Source organism: Sodiomyces alkalinus (genome assembly GCF_003711515.1).
Source record: "Sodiomyces alkalinus F11 unplaced genomic scaffold SODALscaffold_4, whole genome shotgun sequence".
In the NCBI taxonomy this organism is placed as follows: domain Eukaryota; kingdom Fungi; phylum Ascomycota; class Sordariomycetes; order Glomerellales; family Plectosphaerellaceae; genus Sodiomyces; species Sodiomyces alkalinus.
In genome coordinates, this window is record NW_021167082.1 from 634,817 (window position 1) to 650,237 (window position 15,421).

Here is a 15,421-nt window from a genome sequence, read left to right on the forward strand (position 1 = left end):
GAGTCGTAATTGAAAATTTGAATATCGGATTAGGCTTACGCTTTATATGTTCTCGAATTACGCGAACCGCTTCCGAAGTAATAATATTCTCTCCTCTCTGCTATCCATACCTTTATTACTTCCATTACATACTCTAGCGACCGACCGTATTATATAAAAGAGCCTCTAAAGAGCAATCTGCCTACTCGAGTCAAGACTCTAGTAGAAAAAGCGAAGAACCTAGGCAACCGTAGGCAAAGGCTATCGAAAAATAGCTCTCTTACGCGCTGCTAGGGATAGACTGCTATTCCCCTTACCCTGCCCGTTATGGCTGACTCCTACCCGTGCCCCGTCCTACTTAAAACTAGTGAGTGGACCTATTAGACTCACTTATTAGACTCACCAGTTTTAAGTAGGACAGGCACGGGTAATCCTTCGTATTCGTTATATTTTAGGAGACGTGCTATGGTGACTTTGTATCTGTTATTGGTCAGTGCGCCCATACACCTCTACGAGGATTTAAATATATTAATTTGTGTGTCCAATGAGTCCACTCACCAGTTTTAAGTGGGACGGGCACGGGTAATCCTTCGCATTATGACGATTTTAGGAGACGTGCTATGGTGACTTTATATCTGTTATTAGTTAGTGCGCCTATACACCTCTACGAGGATTAAATATATTAGTTTATGAGTTTTCTCCACGTCTTAATCGCTTATTGGATTAGCCTGCCGATCCGTACTTTTCCACCTATTTTCTATAGGTAGATACAAAGCTAAATGTTGCTACCGGGAGTGACGAGGACCGATCTTAGGCAGTCGAAGCTATCACGAGATTCATGGCTTTTACGACTTAAACGCTCTAACTTTAAACGCTTATAACTTTACTAATTTAATAATAATCAGTTTTTCGAAGCTGTTGCCAGATTTAACAGAAGAAGACCTTATTAATATAACCTCTATTAACCTCCTATCTTTCTTAACCGCGCCTTAGGGTAGCGCTAAAGATATAGTTTATACGTTAAGAGGGATAGCGAGAGATAGATATTTATGTGGTGTTAAGGAAAGGAATTAGTATTTTTCTGTAAGTTAGAGGTACTTAGAACTAGGGGAGTTGCTTTTTAAGAAGTTACCTAACCCTTGTGCCGTTTCCCCTGAGGCCGCCACGGCAAAGGGCAGTACCACCGCCCTAAAGCACCAAAACGGCTTCACGTTCGGATTTCGGCTCCACTAAACAACGCACTTTATAAGAAAATGGTAAGTAAACTCTTTACTACCGTGATCGGTGCTATATAGTATTCCCCACGGATTACTAGCGATAAACTAAATAAGAGTCACCTTACGACCAGAAAATAAGTAACGGGTCTCTTCCTATTTAACCCTGTCCACTAACTCGCGACCTTGCGGTTTCGCTATGAACTGTCGCTTTGCTTCGCACCGCCGCTAGAAAGTTCTTTACTAATATTCCTACTAGCTCCGAAAAAAGGGCGAGATAGGAACGCTATCCTGCTCGATATAGACGCACGAAGACGGAAAGGCTCTGCCGCTTTCGCCTACTCAAGTGCGGATGCCGATACGGGATATATAGAATCGGTAGGTATATATCGTAAATAGCTACTCGTAACTAATTCCTTATATAAACGCCGCTATTTTTAGCTAGCAGTGCCCGCCACACAAAGCGGCCTATCGATAATACGTAGTGCCTGTATATTACGCCCGGCAGTAATTTGCCGGGTATACCTATCCGAGCGTTATTTCAGCCCTCGAACCGCTATTCGCGTAGCCGGGTCGGTATTAGGGCGCTATAGTAGAATACCCGTAGGCCCCGAAATAAAGTGGCGGTCCCGCCGTAGTGCCCCTATACGTAGTAATATCTCTGCCTTGTATCGGGTCCCGGCGGAGGCCTGCCGTTAAGCCTATTTTCTCCTTAACGTTAAGGCTAAGTCTTCCGTCCTCCCTCGGGGCGAGACTAATATATATCTAAAAATAATAAATTACCTATAAAAGGAACGGCTTCTTTTCCTTCACGGCGGCTTCTCTCTCTAGCGGACGCCCTTAAAAGCGGCCCCTATAGCAAGTAAATAAATTCAACTAAGGAAACCAAATCTGAATCGTCCACCCCCGTATACTAATCCCCGTAACGCATTCCTTATTTAACCGCTCCGTCCCCTCGATATCCGCTTTCATATTAATATACCAAGCGCATCGCCATTTATGCCCCTTTCCTTTAACCTCCTTATTTCCAGGGGCGTCGACGGCCTGTATTTCCCCGTGGGCGAGGGGGGCGTTAGTCCTTATACGACTTTGTTCTATGACTTTTAGCGTAAGGTTTTGATAGTATACGGCGGTGGGGTAGTAGTCTTAGAAAGGTGTTAGAGGGCGGCGATTCGACGGCTATGATATAGTTGTTAGGGTATCTCCGTGGTACGTCGTGGAGCGTTTATAGGCTGGTTAGTCTTTGCCTACGGTCTTCGGCGTAACTATTTTCGGGACGGCGGAGGCGCGATAGTAAGCGAAGATTTATCTTAACACGCCGTAATCCGTGCGCTGCGACGTAGTTCTTAGGGTATCGCCCGAGAGGCGTCTATTAACTAAAGTAAACGCCGGATAGCTCGCGGCCTCTATACTTCCTCTTAAGATATAGGCCGATCGTAGTCGATCGCTAAAGACGCTCGCTTATACGCACCTCTCCCTTCTGCTAAGATTATATTATTACCTGGCAGCAGGCTAAGCTCTTCGTAACCCTGCTTTTGCCTTTTAGGGCCCTTATCTATAACAGAGATAAGCTTCCTCTTCCTAGTCTTTATCGCATTAGATCCAGCATCAGTCGTCTTCCTTTATATTAACTCTGCTTCGATTAAAGGAAGTTATTCTAGAACCTATGGCAAGAGGTTGCCCTGACGGGCTGTATCCTCTTTTGTATTTCTGTAGCTAAACGTCCCGCGAACGAAATCTATAACGAGATTACTTCGTCTTTATAACCGCTCTGGTCTGGTTTTTACTGCTACTAGTTCCGCTATAGCTTTCTATAATATCTTTCTCCTTTCTAATATAGTAATGTCTAGTCGATGTGAATCTTATTGGGTCACCGTGTAGATTCTTTTAGCCTCTGCTATTACCGTCTTTATAGTCTCCTATACCCTGTCCTTCTCGGCTTAATACCGTATCGAGTATTAGGTAGTCTATATAAATTCCTGCGTCTCGTGAGGCCTTAACACACCTAAGTCCACAAGTTCCTGCTAAGCCTTATCGTGATCTGGCTTTAGGCGCTTAATGGACTTGGTATACTTATCGAGCTACTAGTATTCGAAGTTAAGGTACTCGATCTATATCGTTAACCTATCTTATTGCTTAGGGTCCTCTCTTAGTTAGAACGGTTAAGTAAAGCCGTGTCGCGCTAGGCGTCGCCTTACTGCTTCGGTATAATTGGGGAATCCGTCATAGCGATATTCCCTATTATAGTATCGCTACCGTTCGCGTTCTAATTACTTATATTTCCATAACGACTTCCGTATTTCGTTATATTTCTGCTCCGTTAGCCCCGGCTAAACGATCCCGTCCTTCGCCTCTTAGCGCTTATCCGCCTCGATAAACGCTTAGAATCCACTATTATTATCTTTAAGATCCCGGTTATCTCGTTGCTATTTACGGAAATCCTGCCATCATTCCCACTGCCTCTGGAATATCTCCTAGGACTTTAGGTCAGAAGGGTGTTACTATAGTCGTAACGTCTCCTGATACTCTTCCGGGTTACTGAAAACCTGCTTAAGAAGGTCGATCGGGTATAGTGGGCAGCCGCCATCGTTAACAAGGTTATAATATACCTTAGGCTCTCTGTCTCTAGCGTCGCCCTCGAAATCGACGAATAGAGTAGGGGACCGTAACGTTTCTATAATACGTGGCCGAACTCGCGACGAGGCACTATTATTATTAGACGATACTTTACGTAGGCGTGCGTCGAGCTAGTTAAGGTCAAGTGGGCGGGAGTGGATCGTAGGATTCTGCGTAAGGGCTCGTTCCTATACCCTAGATAACTATTAGCAAATAAGAAACTAGTAGCTTAACAGGTAGGCTAAACGAGTGGTTTACTTTAATCTCTTAGTAAGATAATCTCGCTTATCCTTCGACAATATATTCCAGCCGTTAACGGGAAGCTCGAAATCGCTATTAGAATAGCGGTGCTTCTCTATAAACTAGGCGAGCTCTGTATCGCTAAAGGTAAGGAGGTCTTACACGGATAATACCGCGGTCGATAGTTCTAGGAAAGATATTCTACTAGGAATCAGAGCAGACTCGAACTTAATATAGACTAATACTTCCGCTTAGTAGATAGTAGGCACGGCTAACTTTTATTAATAGTAGTAGGGGCTATAGCGATTAGGTAATATTGGCCTCAGGCAGCAACTTCGTCACCGGGGTCTAACCAGGCATTACGCGGCATATTACCTAATTACACTTCTAGTATACTTACTTACTAGAGAACATAGTGGAAATAAATATACCAGGTGTGAATATAATTCGCCTTATCGGATGTTCCTGTCGGATAGGCTAATTAGATAAAGCCGATACCCGCTTTATTATTTAGCTGGGTGTGCGGGGTAGCTCGTCTATTAGATATAACCTCTTATTTAGGTGCTTGCGTTATTAGTAGAAGGGAGTTTGCTAATATTAACATCCTATAACGTTATACTAAATCAAAACCTATAAGGCTAATACACGGCCCTAGCGGCGGCTAACGTAATATCGCCTTCCCTCCTTCTTATCCCTTTCCTTATAAAAGACGTACTCCACTATAGAAGACCCTGACCTTATTGCTTGTACAACCCTGTCCTGCACGGAAAAAAACGAGCCTTAAAAGTAATCGTAATAAGCTCACGCTACGTTCCCCCGCGGATCCAGGAGAAGGAACCCAAGCGACAGGTCCAATATAACCGATATAAACGAGGATTAATAAAGCCACTAGAGGACTATAACGCCCCGGCCCAGGACTACCTACTATACGTCGAGCTCAGGTTTAGTAATATCCCGCGAACCACGCATAGCCTTGTCTTCGGATACGATCCGAAGAGCGATATCGTCCTGCTAGCCGAAAAAGGCATTAGCTACCACCATTTTACTCTAACCTTCGACGACGCCAAACGCCTTATCGTGAAGGACTAGGGTTCTATCTAGGGAACCGAAGTCACCTACGATAACCAAGGACAGGGTAAGCGCCGCGACTTCCGATAGATCGTTAGCGGTAATAATATCCCTTAGAAAAAGGAAAGCATTATTATTAAGGTGGACGAAACCCTCTAGTTCCAGATCGTCCCCGCCTACCACGATAATACGTCGCAGGCATATATCGATAAGGTCGACCGGTTCTACGAGGGCGCAGCGACTACTAAAAATCTCTTCGATAATCTTAACCTTCCACCGCGGCGGGACACCGAGCTTTCTACCGGAGAGTATATACCTAGTACAGGAGTAATCCACCTAAGAAAGGAACTCGGCAGAGGATCCTTCGCCGTTATAACGTATTTCTGGAACGTTAGCAGCAGGAAAGAGTTTGCCTTAAAAGAGCCTCTAGGGCGATCGTATAATAATAAGAGTTAGCAGAAAGAGGCCCGTATCATAAAGCAGATTTTATATATTCGTATACCTCCTACCTCGCTATATCTCTTCCTCATACCTTAACAGGTTAACATCGTATAGCTCTTTAAAGCACGCTTCACGCTATATCCACAGCTACACTTAGAATATACTCTAATAGGGTCCTTAAAGGAATAGAAGCATATATCTAGCGACGAGCGTAGATCGATTCTCCGTTAGTGCTTATCAGCGTTAAACTACATACACAACGAGAACCACCCGCTAATTATGCATCAAGATATTAAGCCCGAAAACATTCTAATTTAGTATAGATACCCTATCTATGTTAAGTTAGGGGACTTCGGACTATTAAAGGACGGTAACTATTATAAAACGATCTGCGGCTCTCCCCTATTTCTTACGCCTAAGATCTATATAAAGAGCGCTTCCGCCGGCAGAGAAGGGGCGAACTACACTACGGCAGTAGATATCTAGTCTCTTAGTGTGGTGATATATAAGCTCCTTTACGGCCTCCCATAATATAAGAATAGTTATATAGGTGGCGGAAGTGTCTAGGCGGAGAAGATCCTCGAGAAGTTTAAAAGAGATTATAAGGAACGGCCCGACAGTCTTCGATAACTTCTATTACACGCTATAGTGGTTATAAACCCGGGGTCGTGGTGGTTAGCCCGGGATTATCTTAATAGAGCTATGCTTCTTCCTGATAAGGCGGAGTACTCAGAATCGCCAAGCCTAAGTGCGCACGCTAATAAAGCCGAGTAGACGATAATCCGTTATTCTTCTCCGTATAGTGCAACTAACGGTTAGCAGACTATCTTATAGAGGCCGCGCTTATCGGCCCCGATAGACACCGGCAAATTTAATAGATCGGACGCGCTACCTCCCGAGTCCTCCGTGTGGGTGTCGAGGCTAAGCCGGAAAAGACCTTTAACGGCCACGGTATTATACGCCAAGCGCCGAGAACTTCATAGCATAGCGCCTAAGGCGCGTCCTGAGGATCCTGGATAAAACTATGGAACTCGGCTAAGTCCCTTAGAGAGATCGGCGCCGTAATATCCACCTTGGGATAGTGAACCGCCTCCTAAGAGCCTAGCGGGATACGGTAGGATTAACCAGGAAGGCTTTAATACGGCAGTTCTACTATAAGTATTAGGGCAGAATCCCGAAGCAGGGAACCACTTCGGGTTAGTTAAGCCACTCTCGGGTTAGACAGGTGCCGTGTGCCTAACGTGAGTCGCAGCCCATATACATCGAATCATTATGCAATCGCCCCTTCCTAAGATCATCTTCTTCCTAGGACCACGTCGGAAGCCGCTCATATCTAAGTATTCGGGACCTTTTCTTTAACCGACCAGGTCTCGTATATATATAGTCATACGGCAGATGGCCGTTTCGATACTCATATCGGACTTTTAGCTCAATGCCTCTTAAATCCTCGCTACGGGTAGGGTGCCTAAACCGCGAAAGGACTATTACCTAAAGGCGCTAAAGCGGCACTGTATAAAGAATAAAGCTACTCGGAAGAATTATATTTGGGTCCCCTTCCGAGACGGCGTATTTTTGTGCTAGGAAGCGGGTCTCGAGGATAAACTTTAGCCCCTGCTCTTATATACGTCGCTTCCCCTCCCGAAACGAGAAGAGAATTATATTCTCTATCCTCCTAAACTTCACTCTAGGGACGAAATTAATAGCTATACGAGCCAGAACTATGCCGATTACGTTATCGCGTACCGACCGTATAAGGGATTGATTAACGCGACACACGCCGTCCTACTAAGCGTCCCCGTCTTGGGTGGATAACTACGATGACACAAGAAGATAGCTATAACCTACACGGATTAACTGGTTAACCCGATTTCACGTGACCGGCGACGATAGCGGTACTTTAGACCCCGTGAGCTCTAAAGCTCCTCCATAATCCGCCTGGCCTAAAGCTTAGGATCTTCTACGTGTGTTCAACCCCTATATATATACCGCTATCGTCCAAAATAATAGTAACGCTTCTTTATTTGTTTAGTTGCCTCCGAATCCGGCTTAATGCTGTCTCGTTTTCGATATAGCGGCCGCAGAGGTTCCCTATATTACTAAAGAGCTCTTCGGTCTCTATATACAGGTCGGCCATCAGCACCTCTATATTATAACCGACGAGGGTACGATCATAGGCATAGGTTCAAGTATGCTAATATACGGTGCTGCTGCCGACTCAAAGGTGATAGAGAAGTTATTTGGCAAGGCAGTGAACGAGGGTTTTAATATCAGCCCGTAACGCCTGTATGAATTGTTCATGGGATAGTTGCGATCGCAGAGTCTAAATATAACGATACACAGCACGGTCGATCGTCCAGCACGACTGAGCCTCCCTATTGCCGTAGAACATTTGACTGCTATGCGACGGTCGCTTTGGCCGAGGGAATCCTATCCGCAAATATCATAACTTCTTGACCATTCCACCACTTATTATCCCCGGATAGCTTAAAAGAGGCGTGGCTGTCTTCCCATAACATAAACTCGTTATTGTTATATAGGCCCCATCCAACGTTTACGGCTGAAACAAACTTGGTTCGGTCGAGCGATTCGTATAGGTCTTAGGGATCAGGCTCCCACTTCTGTTCCTGCATCGACGTTAGGACCAGTCACTTAATCCGGAAACAGCCAGCTTATTATTAATATTGGCCTAGAATATAATCGACGGCCTCGATAACGAGAACGTGCAGCGAGCTTTAATAGAATAGGAAGAACGTGTCTAAAGTGCGTAACGGAGGTCTTTGCTTTTAGATTATTTATCGCCGGGTGGAAACTTATTATATAGCAAGGGCGCTGCTAGAGAAATGTCTAAATGTAGCCGTGTTGTGGTTTCGTGAAGGTATTAGGCTTGATTGCAGGGCTACTTTAGGCTTCTAGTTATAGCCTAATTCGCGTCGGGCGAAGGAGTTAGATATTATAAAAAGCCCCTCCTAAGTAACTCCAGGTTTTAGAAGAAAGTATAGGCTTTGTAAGATAAGTATATTACTATCCTCGCCTGACTCTGCCCGCGCGAAAGTGGGCCCTTCCCCTCCCCCCCACTTTGCGGGATATTATTATCGTATTGCGCGAAGGTGGATCCTTTGTCATGCACGTAAGTCGTGAGAGCGGACCCTTCCCTCGCACTTCGCGCGCGGAAGTGGATTTCTATTATCGGATTTTCGCGGAGGTGGATCCGTGTTAAGGGACTTTATCGTCTAGGTCATCAACCTGCAAAGAGGGAGTAGGTTACCAGAACTTAGAGCTTCGGTGTAATGCTTAAGACAGTCTTAAATAAGTTTCGAGGACTTTAGAACGCCGAAATCTGCTGTAAGTCAGCACTGGGGTACAGAATCTGCATTGTTTAGTATACGGACCTGCGAGTAGGAATATGCATCGCGAGACTTCAGCCAAATATTTTACGTAAAAGTCTCTATCGCGTATTTAGAGGACTTAGAGGAACGAGGTTAATAGAAAAGAAAGAGGTAAGGGGTGTAGGGTTTTAATACGGTGCTGCCTGAAATTCCCTGGCTCCACTCTTAGTAAGAAACGGCATAACGATATTCCGACCTAGGCACCTTATTTACTGTATTTAAAATATGATAATACATACTATATAGGTTCCCTTAGAGATAGAGCTACATTCAGAAGCCTTCCTAATCTATCGACTTAACCGCCTTCTAGACTTATCGGCCTAACCGCCTTCCGAAATACGCCTAAAACTTATCCTTATTAATTACTTTAATAGCATTCCTGCCGTTAACGATCGTTTCATCTCTAAAACCGGATATCTTTCAAAATATCTATAAACCCTTCTAACATTTCTGGTTTATAGCTCTGTCGAGCCTAGTAGGATTCGTAACACGTGACTAAGGTACCCTTGTCGCTCAGGGATATAATTTCCTTTATTTTACCTGGTCTTTTCGCACTATATACATAGCATCAAGACAATAAATACAATAAGGCGGTGTTAACCGACCTCACGGCTTCGAGGAATAAGGTTAAGAGGAAAGAGGTATAGGGTATAGGGTTTCACTATCATAATAACTTTCGTACTTTGCCCCCGTCACGGTTTGGTTCACTGCTTTATGTGTTATTAACTAAGCTTTTCCTAAGGCTGACTTTAATAGTGGCCTATAACGCGATTAGAGAAATAGTGTAAAATATCAGTAGAGCTTTAAAGGTAAGAGAATCAGGTATATATACGAGCAGGGAGGGAGCTAAGAGGCGGGGGATAATTATTATAGTAGTAAGGCAGGGGTGTTTAAGTTAATAGGTATTTACTATAGGCCTTTTATAGACCACTAACAAGATTCCAAATAGATATTAACATAGCCACTAAGCTTAAAAACGTATATACTAGTTCTATTAAACTATACGAGGTCAACAGGTGTCGGCAGTAGCGGCGACGTTCAGCACGTCTAAGCGCGGTGTTCCAGAAAACCTGGCTCTAGCACCTAAGAGCCGGAGAAAGCCTTCCAAGTTTAGCGCTAGGCGAGGCAATGACTAGCTCGGATAGCGGCGAAGCATTAAGATGGACGACTTTTCGGTAGACGGCGTCTTGGCTTTGTGTAGCTGTAGGATTCCTTAAATTTCTGTACTTTGTTAGCACCCTTACAAAATTTCGGGGGACGCGGGAATTTTACCTTAACAGATACGAAGAACTCTATAACTGCAGCTTCGCCACCTAGCTCTTCGGCCCCAGAGTCCTTTAACCTGGCTACGATAAGCTCTGCTATAACATGAACAAACTTAGGCGCGCTCCACTTTATCTCTTTATTAGTAATGGCTGGGTTCGCTATTTGAGCGAGCACCACTTATATCCATCGTATAATGTTAGACCACTAAAAAACATAGCTACTAAGAGCCAATGTCTGACAGCCTCGTACCCGAAAGACGAAGTGGATCATGCCTGGCCCGAAGAAAACAGACTGACCTGGCCTAAGGATAACGTATCTCTATCGGCCGCCGGTATAGCAGTGAGGGTTAGCGATCCAGGCTTCTCGCTCTTCCTCTATAGGGCATGATATCCAGCTAAAACTAATCAAGCCTTCCTGGACCGTGATCTAAATAGCAAAGCCGTGGCTGTCCGTATATAGCGTAGTGTTATAGCCACCTTCTGATAATAGAACCCACTCCAAAACGTTCTTCTACTCGTCCTACTACTATACTGGTGCTGCCACCCTCTTAGCGCTACCCTCTATTCATACCATATTGCGAACTTAGACAAGAAGCTCGTAATTCTCTCTAGTTAGAAAGTTCGGTAAGATAGCATACGGTAGGGGGTTTTGTAGGTCTAAAATATTCTATAGTTCACCGGTGCCGTTCTCGTCTAGGAACCGCTCTCGGACCTTTTTTATGGTCTGGACGTTAAAGGAGCTAGTCGTAGACTCGCGAGATAGTATTTATACCGGGATAGACTTCTCGGGGGCTCTTATACGCCGTAATAGTTAAATAATTAGTCGATCGCCGTTATCCTATTAGAATTACTACTAGCCTTCGGTAATAATCGGAGCGTCCCTAGGAGATATAGACTCGACTAATATTACCGCTTTATCGCTAGTATAAAATAGCGCCTTAGCTTTACCCCGCTTATAATCTATATTAGGTTACTTAATATTTTCTAGTAATTTACGAATAAGCTTATTAGTTTCCTTACTATAAGAGCCCGGCGAGGACTTTATACTTCGGGACTTCTCTTATAACTTAGCTAAAACTTATCTTTAATAGCTATTATCGTTAATATAGTTATAGATTAGCCGAGGATTTAAGTAGGTAGAAAGGAATATAGGCTTACTAACCCGTGGCCGCTTTAGTAGAATATCTAGTAATAAGGAGGTACGCTAGCGGATAGGGCGGTTAGTGCTAGTAATACTTATTAAAGCCGTAGTCGGAGTCCCTTAGTTTCCGACCGTTACCTTTTCGGCTAACGCTATAGCTAAGGTTCGTACTGCGAATACCTAAAAGTATAGACGGCAAAGTTTCTCGATAAAAGGAGAGAATTATATTACTACCTCCGGCCCGAATATTAACGGGTTATCCAGGGCCGATAGGAGTACTAATAGTATTTCGGCTAGATAATAACGCGGCGGCGGAATCTTCGAAATCTCGACTAGCTAAAGTCTAGATTATTTAGGCTTAGAGCGCCCTTTACCTAAGGGCGCGTGGTAGGATACCTCTTAGCGAGTATAAAGTATTATCCCGCTATCAGGGCTATATAGTATAGGACTTATCTCCGTGGGCGCGCTAGGCTAATAGTCAGGGCTCGTATTTATTCCGGACCGCTCTAGCCGTATTATAGCTATACCCTCTGCTAGCTTAGTATTAGGCTAGTGCTATTTATAGCCGAAATTTATTCTAGACCCCTCTAGTAGTATTACTATATCTTCTTTCGGCGCGGCCGCGATATCACTATCTAAACTTATCCGGCTAGACTCTAAGATAGGAGGCCTTTATAGGTTTATAGTAGTAGTGCTATCCGGTGCTAATAGCCTAGTAGTATTAGTAGTATTAGCTTCTTATAGTATCGATAATTCCGCTCTAGCGTTATTAGGCTTAGGTAAGGCGATAGCATATTCCTTATAGACTATAAGGCTAAACTTATTAAAGCTAAACCTATTAGGTAAAGTAATAGAAAGCCTATCTTTAGGAGGATTATTACGTAAGTACTCTAGATCGTATTATTTAATAGGGTTTAGCGATATATGGATTAGGCGCCGTTTTAGGCTTATTCCCTGCTAAGATCGTTTAAGTATTGATAAGCTTAGCTCTTTCGCGGCTTTCTTCTAAACTAGGACTTTTCTTACTACGGTGTAAAGTATATCGTAGTATTTCCTCCCCTTATAAACCCATGTATAATACTAGATAATATCTTATCCCTAGTAACGCGCTATTATCTTTAGAGTAGTAAGGCATTTAGATTTAATCTTAAGGCCGTTTATCGTAATACCCAGAAATCTATCCTACTCTGCCTCTAGCCGCCTAGTTAGCTTACTCCTAGCCTCTTTCTAGTCTTTATACTTAGTGCACTATATAAATATAACACGCTTATAAGCGGCGACTAGAAGCTAAACTCTAGTATATGCCTCGAGTAAGCTATTACGTAATCGCACGTATAGCTTATATTTCTTAGGTTTAGTCTTATAGCGTTATATTTTATCGCGAAACTAAGTAACTTATTAGATATAGTCGGGGCTTAGGATAAGGAGATTATCCGTTACGTTATTAAAAGCACTTTCTAATAGCGTATAGGTATCGGGAAGACTCGGATATAGGGTAGTCGAAGCTACGTTATAAATAGCTATAACTCTTAAGACGGCGATACGGTAATATTAGTATAGCCGCGATACTCGGGAACTATATAAAACCTAAATAAGCGCTAATAAATAAGGGTATATCTATTAAGAACCGAAATAATATCTACCTAAAGAATCTTACGGTTAATAGACCCATTTAGGTAGTAGGAAATCTATTACCTAAGTAGGTTTATCTAAACAGGCTCCTATTAAATCGGGAGGAGTGTTATACACGTTTATAGGACTTAAGGTTAAGTTACTAGATAACTATCTTTTATATAATAAATATCTTCGCCTAATTATAATATAAATAGAGTTATTATTATTAGCACTACTATATTTAGTCTCTTAATAGCCGATAACGTCCTTTAGAGGTAGCCTACTATATAGTTATTTATTAATTATTTCTTAGCCTTCGCACCACGCTCCTAATAACGATATCTTAAAAATAGTTCAGGTTAATTAGAATAACTTAGAGTAGATAATAAAAGTAGTCGGGGCTTAGAGGCAGTGGAATAGTAATACGAAGGACTTACGGTTACTTAATTTAAGTTTCCGGCGTCGCCAGTCTAGTTTATTTCCTTTACTCGTCCTTAACCTAGGCCGTATATAAATAATCCCGACCGTGTTCCTATCTCTTATAGCTATTCCGATAGTCTAGATAAATTCTATAAGTTCTCCCCTCCTTATTCCCCTAAGAGAAAAAGGTAATATAGCTAATCTAGGACGGGTATACGCTGGTTAATCCCGGCAGCGGTATCTTTACTTAATAGCGCGTAATATTATCCGGCCTTACGAACTTAATACGCAGGACTTCTGCTTCCGAAAACGTCTTTATTACCCTAACTAGGCGAAAAGGAATATATATAGAGATAGAAAAATAAAAAGGAATTAAATAGGAACGTGGAAAACAGAGACGCTAGAAAACAGGAAGACAGAAACAGGGAGATAAGAAGATAGGACTATCCTTCGGCCCCGGAGCTTAACGCTCTTATATAAGCAGAGCCGTAACGGCTTCTTTAACGACGACTTCTTTCCTACGGCCCCCGATCAGGCTTCCACCTCTTCCTATATTATTATTATTCGGTCGGCTTAGCCGTCTTTCAGACTTCGGTTCGTATCGTCTCGTCTTCTTGACTTCGAGGAATCGAGGAATTAGTCGGCAGGAAAAGCAGGAGGCGGGTAGAGCTATAGTGGCTATCGTCGTTACCCTGACCAGGGTAAAAGGAATAGTCGGGAAAGGAAAATGGAAAAGGGGGTAAAATAGAAAGTCGGTAAAAGGTAGAAGGAGGAGGAAAATCAACTATAACTATCTCGCGGCGCCTAATATTAATTAACCTATTATATAGCCCGGCACTTCTTTTCTAATCTATATCTAAACTCCTTTAATCTAGTCCTTTCCTATACTTATAAGGATTATACTAATAGGTAACCAAGTAGACTTCTTATAGTATTCCCGGTACTCTAGTTAACGAAAAGCGAATAGACGCTATAAGGGGCGAATAGGTTAGATTAGCGAGAAGAGAATAAATTACGAGTATTAGCTAAGTAATAAACTAAATTATTAGAAGCTAAAACTAAAAAGATAATAGGCGGTTAAGAATAGGGGTATAGGTAGGAGTGCTTAGAAGGCGGTTAAAGGCGGTAGCTAATTTATATATATATATAATAAGTAAATTTATACTATATAGGATTATATCTATTCGCTATTTATTACTTCTCGACTATAAGCCGTTACCGCGTAATAGCTTTAGGGCTATATACGCGTAATAAATAAAAAATAAATAGAAAAGACTACTATATAAGCCGTCGCTCGCGTAGTATTATACCGAGATATTACCTTAGTAGTCGGCCACGATACTACTCTCCTCGGCGTCCCGACTAGGTTAGTCAGCGGTACCGCTCTAGCTTACCCTAAAAATCACCCCTACTTAGTGCTACTTAGGATTTAAATCACCTCTACCGCCCCCTTTAGCCGGACACGTACTAACCGTCCACTTAAAACTAATATCGTCTCGCCCTTCCTCGAACTTCGTTAACTTTACGCGACGCTTACTATAGACGGGCTTTTGGTCGCCGCTAGAAAAGGGGATAGGAGTAGGATATATAGGGGAAGCCTAGCTACTAGTACCCTTTATCCCGCTTAATAGCTAGGTAAGGACACCTATTACCTAGCTTCCGTAATATAAATACCGCCTAGTTCTCGGTAGAAGAAGCAGCTTTTAATAGTCTCGCTCTTAGAGAAATAGCACCTTCGGTCCGGTAGTTATAATAGGCCACGACCCCGTACAGTATATATACCTACTTCTTACCGGCTAGTATATTATTCCTTCTTTCGCTATTTATTTCCCTAGAAACAGAGTCTAACGTTATTCCCATTTAATTCGTTTATTTTCGCTCTAAGGCCCCTTCTTATGCCTATTAACATAAAACTAAAGGGGCAAAGCGCCGGAGATTTCTTTAGCAAAGGGAGGCAGAAAGGTTCGCGGTAATATAAGGAGGGAATTAATAATTCCACTATCCTAAAGTAGCCTATGGATAAAGTGCTAAAAGAAT